We start from the raw sequence: 13,087 nt of genomic DNA on the forward strand, positions 1-13,087 counted from the left end.
AAGAACTCCACTCTGGTTTTCTAAACCGTCTGCACTCAAACCGTGACTATGAAGCCGGTTTGGTGAATCTGATGAAGGAGCACTATGAGGTATTTTCATCACTTTTCCTTTCATAAATCCAATTTGTAAGTACTAACTCAAGTAGCCCTCAAGGGCTGGTTTATGATGGTAATCATAAATCGGGACTTTGTAATATCTCAACCCTTGCATACTTATCCTCCATATGCTAGGTGATCCTTTGAAATAAACCGGTACTTTATCGTTGTATTCCTGTAGTTTTCCTCTGTGTAGTCCAAGGGTCGGTTTATCTCTCCAAGGTGAACCGGAATTTTAACCAATGCTCCGATTTGAACAAATGTACATTAGCCCCCAAGTGTCAAGGATAATGCTCCGATTTGAACAAATGTACATTAGCCCCCAAGTGTCAAGGATAATGCTTGCATTGTACCTGAGACTTGCAAAAAAATTGATGATGCTATGTCACCGAAGTAGGAAGAAGAATTAAGCATAGCCTGACGGGGTCACGTATATGGACACGCCTAGGCCGATGTCGGTGAGCTTGACGGAGCCGTTGGATTCCGTGGGGTCGTTTCTTGCCTTGATGTCATGGTCATACAACCCTGCTCAAGGAGGTATGCATCGCACTACCGGCCCCTCGGCACCCGCCGCCATCGTCTCCGCTGCCTGACAATCCCTAATCCTAGGTTCGAGCGAGCCTAAGAGGTGCATGCAGTCAGAAGCCTGGACGGGCTACGTCACCAATTGGGGGCGAGCAACGCAAGCGAGAATCGACTGGAGGCGAGCGTAGCACGCGGTCGAACTCAGGCGTTGTGCGTTGGACGCGGCGCGAGCGAACTCCATTGGGCTGGCCCGGCTGGGAGAAGCTGCGAGGGCTGGTTCGGCAGGGAGAAAAATTGCAGGAAAAAACCGTCGATGTGGCATGCCAGCTGGACCTGACAAATGGGACCTGCCGGTTAGAATGCTCACGGAATTTTAAATAGTGTAAATTATGGCAGAACTTTTGCTAAATGGGGTAAGACAGATGAAATCTCATTAAATGGGGTAATTAGTGTCAAAAATGTCAAAATAGAGGGATAAAACCAGAATTTACTCTTTATTTAACTTACTCAACAACCCTTTGGCTCAAGGGTATCGATTTCAAACCATTTTGTGACTCAGTTCACTTAGAAGGGGGTCATTTCGGAGTTGTGGTCTAGCTTCTTGAAGATTATTATTTTGGGGCATGCTTCTTGTTTTCTTTACAGTATGCGCCGAATAATTTCAATTTATTTTAGATTGATGAACTACGACTCCAGGACAATGTTGAACTGTGATTTCGCCATGAGGGGATAAAAATGTTATCTACACAAATAAACCCAAGTTTATACAGCAAGGAAATCCAGTTTTATATAGGGCAAAATGAAACAATTGGAGCTACGCTGGTTAAGGAAGGTCGCTTTTGATAGGAGTCGCTGAAAATCAATCTTCTATACCATTGTTCCAGATCGACGAGTTGTGCTAAAGTAGAAACCTAGACGAAGCTTAATCAATGTCGACGCTAATTTTACCGAGGAAAGCTAGCCTGGGTATGACTGGACGAAATTGTTGAGATCAGCTTAATCAATGTCGACGCTAATATTTTCTTCTTTGCGATGAAACTCACCTCGTGCTGACGGCGGCATTTCTATCCCCATGCTAGATGTACGTAGCACCAGGAATTAAGAATACTCGACCGACTCATCGTATCTAAGCGGATAGGTCGTGCCAAAATAAAACTCGTGCGGCCGTAGTGACGCGCGCCATGGCTGTTTCGGTCCGGTGCCGCGCCTGTGGTTTTCTTAATTAGGTTTTCACTATTTTTTCATTTTTCTTTGGTTTTTCCTTTCTGTTTGTTTGATGTTCATTTTTTTCTGTGTTTCTTTCTTTGCTTTTCACTAGTATGTTTTTTTGGTTTTTTGGTTTTTTTATAGATATCTATTTTTTCACACATTGTACACACATCAGGGACACTTTATTCGCGTTTAACATTTTCCAAATGTAGTATTAACATTTATTCTAAAGAAATGTTTTTGTTGTTTACTTTTTTATATACACATTGTACATTTTTTATACATGTAAAACATTTTTATACATTTTTAACATTTCTCAAATAGATGATTGACATTTTTAATACATATTTTTGAACATTTTTCGAATACGTTCAAACATTTTCAAATAAAAATTCAAAGATTTTTTCCAATGATACAAAACATTGTTTTTTAAACTACGGGAAATTTCTTATATATTGTCTTAATATATTTTTAAATGTCACAAATACTTTTTAAAATGAATGAACATTTTTTAAATGTAATGTATAGTTCTTTGAATCTTATGGAATCTTTTTTATAACTACATGAATATATTTTCACATTGTATAATTTTTTTAAAATATGATGTGTATTTTTTAAATGCGTGAACATATTTTAAATGTCACATAGATACATTTGATTAGTACAAAAAAATTCTAAAAGTAGAGTGGACATTCTTTTACACTGCATATTCATTTTTATATGTAGAAAAATGAACTAGATTAATATTTTTCGTAATATAGTTATTTAGTATGTTAAAAATGTAAACTTTTTTAGGCAATGTTAAAAATGTAAACAGAAGTGAAAAAAATAGGTGTGTGATATCCGCGTGACAAACCCACATGGCTACTCAGTTGGCCCACTACTAAATCCCCTTTTTTTATGGGAAGATGTTGTGGCTATTTATTAAACTTTTATGGCACAATCCAGAGCACTCACAATACAAACAGGTGGTACATTAAGCCAAGTTTTGCATAATCGTAAGCCACAGCCATCTCTAGCTAACTTGTGAGCAACTTCATTAGCAGTACGTCTAGTTCACTAACTTTGAATGCCTCAAAAGTTCTTAGCTTACCCTTGATCTCCTCAATCAAGTGTCCATGCAACGACCTATCCCTTACATTTGAGTGCAACGACCTATCTAAGTAGGATCCTCGGTTTCAGCATTTCCATTGTAATCTCCACTGCACGCCTGCAAGCCATCAGTTCAGCACACTCGGGATCTAGGATATGGGGGCTTCCTGGCTGGAGCACTACCGAATCCATGTAGGCAATGCGAGCTACTATCTCACGTAAAGCGAGACATAGCTACGCCCGCTCTTGTGTGCATCATGTTGGGTCCGCAGAGAAGCCGCTAAGACGCTCACATGTGCGGGGCCCAGTACCGCACCACTGCTCCTCTGCACTTCAGCAAAACAACAAGAAAAAAAATTATTGACTTCGTTAGGAAATGCGGCTAGAAAGATTTTAATATATTATTAATTTTTTTGTTGTGGTAGAGATCTCTATATTGAAAAAGCATGACTACTAAATTATATTCATGAATTTTAACAAATATTCAATATTTTATAAAACATTCATGTTTTAGAAAATATTCATGAATTAAACAAGTTCATGTATTAGAAAAGGTGAAGGAAAAAACTAGAAAGAAATAAGGCAAACCGAAAAAATAGAGAACAAAAAAATCCAAAAGAAGACCTTGTTAGTTTTCTCAAGCTTGGGTTGCTTGCCTCGGAATCTAGAAGAAAATTGGTGGAGGAAAAATATAAATAAAAACCGCAATAAAAAGGTTGCGGCCACCTGGTGATAAAGATTGAAGGCTTAAGCCATGCACATATTTATTAGACAGAAACTTACTCACATAAGCCAAGGTGCCTTTGTTGCCGACGTTGTCAACGCTTCGAATGGTTGCAGATCGCCGTCGTATTGTTTATGCACGTCCTTGATCTTGTCGAGGCTCCTCGTTCTCTCGGGGATCTCAAGAACTAGCGCTTTCACGGACATCACTTCTTCTGTTACCGCATCGTGAATTTGGGCTTGAAGAGGTAGTCTGGTAGATCGAGCGTGGGAAGTAGGCTCTGATACTACTTGTTAACAATTTGAGCTTATGTTCCTCTCAGTTGACCTCAACACACATTGATTTCATAGAAGCCACTAGAGTTTGAGACTTGTTGGTGGAGAAGAACAGTAGAAAGGGGGAGGATGGCCATCGCAACACAGTTTGTTATCAATCGATGCCTTCCTCAATGCGCTAGATATATTAATAGTTGGTTTATATTGCTTGGTGCAACCTCACCACCTTATCCACATCCAACCCATAAGCATTGTTAGTTTTTGTACCCTCGGTAATGTACTTGCTGAGTCCAAACGACTCACAGATACATCAACAACCCCAAGTGCAGATGCAGGTGTAGGTTCAGGTAATTGAGGACAAATGATCAAAGTGTTGGACGGGTCCAAAAAGTGTAATTGAGAACAATGTAATTGAGTGACGCTCTCTCTCCCCCTCTTACATTCGGCCTCCACTTGTTAGCCTACAAAGGAATACCATGCCACATCGGCAGATAACGTCTTAGACAGTGAGTACTCCAAATTGAATGCATTAGCCAATTTTTTGCATCAGTTTTTGGTATTGGACAACTAGGGACTAAAGTGAATATACACGGCAAGTTCAAGCACTGTATATAAATTTACCTCTAGTATCTCATAGTATACGGAAACACACTTCCGTTTCTAAAGATTGGGCGGACGCATGACAACTTCAGGCGATGCTGACTAGACCTAACTAGACTAGACGTGACTTGATCTCACAGGCATGGCTCTAACCGAACTGGCCAGACCGAGACAACCGCGAAGGAAGGGCTCATCCCATGGTGACATTTGAACACTTCTTTTAACTTTGAACATGTATCCAACGCGAATGATCACCGATGTGTACAATACTATGAGTCCGCGAGGAGTGCTCACCTATAGACTGAGAGCGCTGCGGCGTGAGGAAGGATGGACGAGGTGATGCGGAGGTTGGGACCGTGGGTGCTCGGCGACAACATCAGTTTCTGTCTCTGCCCGTGTCGACGCCTTTACCACCGTGTTGTTCTTAATCTTGAGGGAGACCTGACGACACACCTCGGCGGGGGTCAGCTTCTCCGCCTCCGGACCTGCACTAGATACAACGGCTATTTCTTGAGTTGTTGCTTCTTCTTCTTCGGTTGCTTCTTACCAACGTTGGTGTGAGTCTCCTCCACGGATCTGGTCACTGTCATGGAAACCATCTTAGCAACAATAGTATTACACAACAACAACAATGGCATGACGAGAACTAGATCCACTGAGCAGCCTCACACCGACATGTCATTGTCTATGTGGGTTACTAGCAACTAAACAATATATTTCTATGTATCTAGCATGCATGTCCAGTAGATGGTTACGAAGATCATATATGTATGTGTATATGTATCTATTTATCCCGAGCAGACAAAAACAAGGACAATGAAAACTATTAATGGCATTGTTTAGTGTGATGCATTGACGCTTAATGTGATGGATGGATGTCAGGCATGAAAAAGAAAAGCATGCTTAATGTGTTGGATGAGTCCAAAAAAGTGTAACTGAGGCATAGAACTACATGTGACAAGAACTAGTAGAAAACTACAACAATACACACAACAATGATCATTACGAATGGTATAGTGAGGAGGAGGGCTTGCGTACCAGTGGAGCGAGAGCGTGGCCACCCTAAGGCTGGGACCACCGGTGCCCGATGGTGACATCAGATTTGCCGCCTCTGCCCTCACCACCTTATGGTTCATGTACCTTGGTGAGGGCCAGCTTCGGTATGGGAGAGGGAGTGTGCGCGGGCGTCTCGCGGTGGTTGTAAGAGTGCTTTCTATGACCTCGTTGGAGCAGCACTGGTGCGTCCAGCCCCGTGATACCATTGGTGCTGCAATTGCCAACGTTGGATCCCTGGAAAGTGTGCGCGGCAACGTTGTAGAGCAAGTGACTCACGTGCGCAGAGGGTGAGCACAACTGGCCAGCGGGGGAGGAGTGCGACCCAATGGCTTGAGCTTCTCGAGCAAGGTGCGGGCGATGCCGTCGGCATGAGGCATAGGCGGAGAGTGTGAGGGAGTGTGTGTTGACTCGCGTGCGTGATCAAAGTGAAATGGCAGCCAAGGAGTCAAGGAGGAGGGTGCTACATGAAACATTGGTCTGATGAAAGGCTCATCTCGGTCGAGGCACTCACGATTGCTGCTCGGGATGTCACGTCTCCCAACCACTCCATATTGAGCGTGGCGTCAATGGACATGAACCACATGATGAGGTGGCCAAAATCCCCCTCTCGCCCGATTTTGCTCTCGGCTTTCTTACTTCTTCCCATGCCGTGTTATATGTGATCAAGTCAGAAATTATTTTTTTGTTTTCTTTCTTTCGGTGTGCATGTTTATTTTGGTACGAGACGAACGATTGGAGCAGGGCCTATCTGGTACCTGACAGCGTCGTCTGATCTATTCTTGTTGTTGGATTTTGCCAATCTTTGCCAGTTTGGTTGCCCGCACCAAATTGGCAAAATTCAGCAAAGAGGTCAGTTACTCTGTCAGGAACCTAATAGGCCCTGCTCCAATCGGCCAACTTGCTGCAAAAAATGAACGCACATCAAAGGAAAGGAAACAAAAAGGTAAATCTGGACTAATCTCAGAAAACACTACACAGGAAGAACTAAGAACACTGAGAGCAAAACCACGCTAGAGAGGGATTTTGGCTACCTCGTCATGTGATTCATGTCCATTGCCGCGAGGCTCGGTATGGAGTGGCTTGGTGACACGATATCACGAACAACAACCGTAAGTGCCTCGACCGAGGAGGAGCCTTGCGTCGGATCATCATCTCTCATCTAGTAGCCTCCTCTTTGTCTTCTTCGCTGATGTTTCACTCTAATCGCAGGTAAGCCAACACATGCTCCCCTCCCACTCTCCATCTAGGCCTCGCGCTACCGGCATCACCCGCACCTCGCTTGAGCAGCACAAGTTGTTGGGTCCGCCCCACACCTGCCAGTGGTGGTGTGCTCACCCTCTGCCTCGTGAGCCACCATCTCTACAACGTTGCCATGCACACCTTCCAGGCACCAACGTCGGCAGTTGCGGCGGCAACAACATCGCAGGCTAGACGCACGCGTACTACTCCAATGGGTCCATAGGAAGTGTTGGCGCGGCCACCGCGAGCCGTCCGTGCACACTCCCGCACCCGAAGCAGAGCTAACCCCTCGCCGAGGTGTGCCACCGGTCATCCCTCAAGTACTAGAACCACAAGGTGGGGAGGGCGGAGGCAGTGAAGCTGATGCCACCATGCGGCGCCGGTGCTCCCAGCCTCAGCGCGGTCATGCTCTCCTCCACAAGTAATGTAGGCCCTTCCTCCTCGCTATACCATCCATACTCATCATTACTACTATAGACACGACCCACTAGAAATATGTGGGCGTGCGCACGAAAAAAGAAAAGGACAAAAACAAGTATGCATGTTTTAGGGAAAAAATAAGTACTACATTGACATCTCTAGTGATAAGGTGCTCGAATATGGAAGTGCCTAAGAGCAAACGTGAACCATTATTCTTGATTAAAGCCTGAGTCACTGCAAGAAAGTAATGTTTATGATTGAAACCTTCTTTTAGAGTATGTCCGTGGTTCTAAACGCTTGATATTATGTGACACTAACACTGTTTACATATAAAGGGAAAACACATTTCACTTCCATAAAAATAATGGTGTGCATTTGGGGTATCTCATGTGCTCCGGCGAAAGGTAGTGATGTGAATGCAAGCTTGGCTTTATAAGCTAGAGAAGAACCATACTTTTCGTTATGAATATGTCAAACAAGTATGGTATGATACTACATGTAAGGGTTAATTTCGTGACTTAGTGGAGAATAAGACACAAGCACAACAACCTCTCAATTGATTAGATCCATATAAATATCTACCAAAAAATATTTGTAAGCAAAGGCACAATAGTACAAGAAAAGTTAGCCGGCTTTAGGAGATACCAACAATCACACCTCTCATTTTGCCAAACAAAATAGTTTGTCATTTTGCTAAGAGAATTTGATGGCTTCATAATGCACCGAATAGATAAGTGTGTTTGTGTGTGTGCGTGTGCATGTGCGTAATGCATTAGAGCTTTTTTCCATGAGAATTTAATGGTTTATTGCACTGCTAGGGTGAAACATTCATTACTAATACAGTCTGGTAGAACAATTTTATCTTTTCCAAAGTGTCCAAGCTAGCCTAGTAAAATGGTGTTTCTTTTTTCTAGTTAAAGTCTCACTTGGATAGCCAAGGTTTCGTTGTATCAGATCAAAAAACTAACATGTAAGATTATGTGAGATAACTAAACATGATAAACTTCACTTTACGCATTTATTTTTGTTAGAGATTATAAAAGTGTAACTCAACTAAAAAGTAATTGAATAAATAAAGAAAGGAAAATGGTGATAAATAAGATAAAGCGAACATATCTGAGGTTCCATTTCTTTTGATGTTAGCCACACTATATCTTGTTCTTCAACAGGTGTGATCACCTAAAACAAAAAAACATGCCATTGCTTTTCTCCAATGCCTCTCTCTCTGAGGGCAAAGATGTTTCAGTTTCTTTCAATGTGTCTAGACAAATAACAAAAATATTTTTTAGATAAAAATTAGGATCTAAAAAAGAACAAGAGAACATACAAACTTTAGCCTCAATCGTACACGAAGACAATATGCAATGATTTATAAGGATGAATAAGACTGTTATAAAATATATGAATCGTACGACAATAACTATTTTGGTTGGATCGTGAAAAAATCTTCTACAAAGATGAGAGAAAATCATTTGTCAACATTATTTGTAGATAGTGGAAGAAGTTTGAGTCAAATATGGTAGACCAAATAGAGAAATTGTGACAACTACTCTTGATAGATCGTGAACAAACAGTTTGATAAAATAAGACAAGATAAACATGGGTTGTATGTAAATCTTGTATAAGAGCTTGATTAAATCTAGGTGGATTTTAAAGTGGGCTTTAAATAAAGTTGCAATGGATCATTCTAAGAGACCTTGACAAATTGAATGGAACATGTAGAGCTTGACTAAATCTAGGTGGATTTTAAAGTGGGCTTTAAATAAAGTTGCAATGGATCATTCTAAGAGACCTTGACAAATTGAATGGAACATGTAGGGGTTTTTATATGGTAGATCATAAAAGAAGTGAGCTATTGAATCGTGGTGGATCAGGAAGATGATTTTTTATAGCGATAACAAGAATGGACATGGGATATATCTAGAGGTATTGAAAGAAGTATGTCATCGAAATCGTCATTGTAAGAGTAATGATTTTGACCCCAAAAAGTAATGTGAGTTGAAAACTTCAAGATACTTCAAAACTTTTATCCAGAGTAGCAACAAAAACTATATAAGAATTTTCTGAAAATATGATAACAAATTCAGATATAAGGAAGTAATGAAATACATAGTATAGGTTAGAAATTTTCTATGAGGACATCGAACATAAGAATGGACCTTGAGATGTAAAATAATGCATGATGGATCTTCAAGACCACACATAGATCTTGAAGCAGAGTGAAGGTACCGTTGAAAGTACAAATCTCACTAGAGGCAAAGCTTTGAGATAGATCATGCAAAGGAAAAGTGCATATGTCACTAGAAACAATGTTCTAAGACTTCACAGTTTCAAATTAAAGATGTCACTAATGATGCTTTGACATGGATCGGGAAGTAGAATTAAGTATATATCTTACATCAACACTAGTAGCGATCTTTCAAATGGGTTAATTGTAAAATCTCCTATTTTACATCTCGCTATAATAGGTAGTTGGTGAAGGATCATGAAGTAGAACATAAAAATAGATCTCACCAAAGTACCAATATCAATTCTCTAGACAGATAACGAGATAGGCCTCGAAGTAAAGATCTCTCTATGAGCGATGCTTCCAGCTAGATTGCCGCGCTCATAGGAGAAAATGGGTATCAACGTGGATAGATCCCGAGATACTAAAAGAAGAATGATTTTGAAAAAAAATAGTAAAGCAAGTTGGAACAAACCTCGAAAACTCTGGATAAATTTTATCTGCAATAGAGATAAATTAGAGATAAGCGTTTTAAGAAATATATCATAATAGATCTAGATATAAGGAATTAAGGAACTACAATATGACCTATCAATATTTCGAGCACATAAAACATAGAAGTGGATCTCAAGATGAAAAATAATGCAAAATTACCATAAATAATGATCCATAGATCCCCAAGTAAGAGGGGAAGGTATCGCTCAAAGTATAGATATCACGGTAGTGATGCTTTCAGAAGATCATGGCGGAGAGTAAAGTACGGATATCACCAAAAACAAAGCTATAAGACTTCCGGAGTCAAGAGTAAATCTCTCGTGGGCGATGCTTTGACATGGATCTTGAAGTAGGATGAAGTGTAGATCTTATGTGAACACCAGTAGCGGTCTTCCAAATAGATCGAGAGGTAGAACTCAAATTTTATATCTCACTACAAGCGATAGTTTGAGATGGAACATGGAGTAGAACAAGAAATTGATCTTGTGGGGAAACTAGCATCGATACTACAAATTGAATGAATAGGTAGGTGTGGAAGTATAGATCTCAATGTGAGCGATGCTCTGACGTGTGCCATCATGGTCGAAGAAGAAGCTGGAGAATGCTTGAAGATAGACCCAAAGAACCTGTATTTTTTGGAATGAAGGCTCGTGAAGAGCCCGACTTTGAATTAATACAAAGCCATCAACCGGCCATGAGTTACATCATACGACCCAGAGAATGATGACCAAACTGATACAAAGGGGGACGCTGGGAAGAAACCAAAACTATGGCCTACACAAGCTAACTTAAGAAAGGAAAATGAAGATTACAACTTGCTAGAGGCAGAGTACTCCACACTAGTATCCTACAAATGAAGGACAGAGCAGCAGGGCATGACAAAGCTGGCTGTCAAAAATGGACATTGCTCTAGGAGCACCTAGGGAAGGAGGGCAAACAACACCTTCCTTCTCTATCACCGAAGAGGGACCCAACCCCCTCGCCATGGCTCGTAGGTGTCGTACCGTCGAGATTCAGAGAAACTCACCCGAGAACTAGAAGGATGTCACCCTCACATCGAATGGTGGACCTTGGGAGACCACCTCGATTTGGGATAAGCCATGCCGGCAGCATCACCACTAACCGCGCCCAACTAGTTGGAGAAGGAATGCTTAATGGAGTCGGACGCCAAAGAGGAGGCAGCAGGGAACCGAGCAAAAATGCGAGAGGCAAGGCAGCAAAGCACCACCGTTAAGAAGACCCAGGTCTCTTCAGTTTACATGAAGCCACAGCCGTTGGGAAGGGGAACCCTATCCCCTACCGTCAGGATCGAGATGCCACATCGCCAGGACCGAGAGGTATCCACCACCACCAGAGAGCACCAACCAGAAGAGACGACGGTGCCTACATTCCACACCGCATCCACACAAGCTCGAGACACAAGCAACCTGAATCCCGCGCCTGCACATCCTCCCATCCGAGCCCCTACACCCACAACGATGACTTTAAGAAGGTCACGACGCGCGAGGCGCCACCGCCGCCAAATCCATAGGGGATTGTGGGTTTTCACCCTGGCAGGAGGTCGGGGTCGAGAGTTGGGACCTCAGCAGCGCCCCCATGGAAGAAAGCAGCGCCCTTGGGCGTCGCCCCCGCCGGGCCAGCCAAGTCGGACAGGGTTTCCCCTGGGCCCCAAGCTACTCCACCATGCTCACCAACACCTAAGCCAACGAGCGAATCGCAGTCCATGGCATATAGAGCGAGAGAGGCAATAGGGAGGCGGGATCTCGTACCTTCAGATCTGACGCATATGAGATATGCGCCGCGACAGAAACTCTACCAGCGGCACGCCACCCTCACGACCGAGCATGCTGGCTAGCAGACCGCCTGCAAACGCCGACGGTCGCACGGCGCCGCCGCCAACCTAGGTACCAATGGCCTCCGAGAGGGACAAAGCGCCGCAGTCCCCGCTGCCACCTTCACCGACGCCCGCGCTGGCTGTCCTGGCGGCCGTCTCTGGTGGCAGCGAGGAGGGAGGAGAGGATTGGAGGGGCGGCGGCGGCGGCGGAACCCTAGTCGCCCCCGAGTCGCCCGGGAGGCGACGCGAGGGTCGGGAGGGGGGATTCAAGAACTAGTACTTAAAGCACTCACCTACCGCACTTTGTTTGACTCGGGAAAACAAGAGTAGTTTGTGAGAGATATTTCTAACATTCACTCTACATGTGGGTCCTTATATATGTGTAGTACTAGAGATCGGTAAAGTATAGTTGTAAATAACAAAGAGGGATTTATATAAGACATGTTAACATATATAGAAAATAGCTGGCATCAAGGCTAAAAGAAGCATACAATGCATGATTGTGATCAGCTAGAGAAGGGGTACACTTTTGTGAACATTGCCTTTTTAAGGACTCGCCGCTCCCCTCCATAATACATATGCCATCTATATTCTGATTTTACATTGATTACAGGCTTCACTGATACAGTGGAATATATATTACTAGTGTATTTTCTGTACCCTTTATTCTCATGGCATAATGTTTTCCCTTGTAGTTTTACTTAACCCACTCATCAAACAATTTCCTCAAGGTACCAATTTCAAATAATTTTGTGACATTGTTAGCTTAGAGTCCATCGATGATTATCTCACTGCCACCCACCCTCAACTAGAGAGCGACAAGATGCGTTTGGCCACTTCTGCATATGTGTACAGGTAGCATGCATGACGCGGTGTGCTTGACAGTGTGTGTCCTACTGTCCAAGCATGTGTGGCTTCGCATGCAACACTAACAGTGTTTGTCAAGACCTGGTGTTTTTGGACATGACCACTTCACTTGGTTGCATCGCGACACGACTTGACAAGTGCAATCCAGGATAGTTCGGCTCTCTTTCCCTCCGTAGGTCGGTGTGCGTCCGTCTACCATTTATTTGGGTCGCGAGAAGTTATTTGGGTCCAGTTCATGACTCAGAATATGTACAAACAGATCGACCGATACCATGCCTTGTGCCTCACCACACGCATGCTTTGCGAGCTTGTTACTTTCGTGTAATGTCACCATCTCGGCCGGATCAACGGAGACATTACACCTGACCTGAGAGCTGACGCTTGCCTCGGCCCTGACAGAACAGAAGAGTCCTCCCTTGCGTGTTGCGT

General features: G+C 43.1%; 1 long non-coding RNA gene across 3 annotated transcripts; it reads right to left on the reverse strand.

Annotated features, from left to right (window-relative positions):
* Nucleotides 1–2,809: 2,809 nt before the first annotated feature.
* Nucleotides 2,810–12,047, reverse strand: LOC123181078 (uncharacterized). Of its 3 annotated transcripts, none has more exons than XR_006491491.1 (4): nucleotides 11,727–12,047; nucleotides 9,938–9,962; nucleotides 4,815–5,103; nucleotides 2,810–3,252 (listed from the first exon to the last, which is right to left on the reverse strand). It is a non-coding gene; the product is annotated as an uncharacterized lncRNA (long non-coding RNA). The 3 variants fall into 3 exon arrangements; XR_006491492.1 differs by having other exon boundaries at nucleotides 2,815–3,247; XR_006491486.1 differs by lacking the exon at nucleotides 2,810–3,252 and having other exon boundaries at nucleotides 3,717–5,103.
* Between the last annotated feature and the right edge of the window lie 1,040 nt (nucleotides 12,048–13,087).

The sequence above is a fragment of the Triticum aestivum genome, chromosome 1A (genome assembly GCF_018294505.1).
Source record: "Triticum aestivum cultivar Chinese Spring chromosome 1A, IWGSC CS RefSeq v2.1, whole genome shotgun sequence".
Classification (NCBI taxonomy): domain Eukaryota; kingdom Viridiplantae; phylum Streptophyta; class Magnoliopsida; order Poales; family Poaceae; genus Triticum; species Triticum aestivum.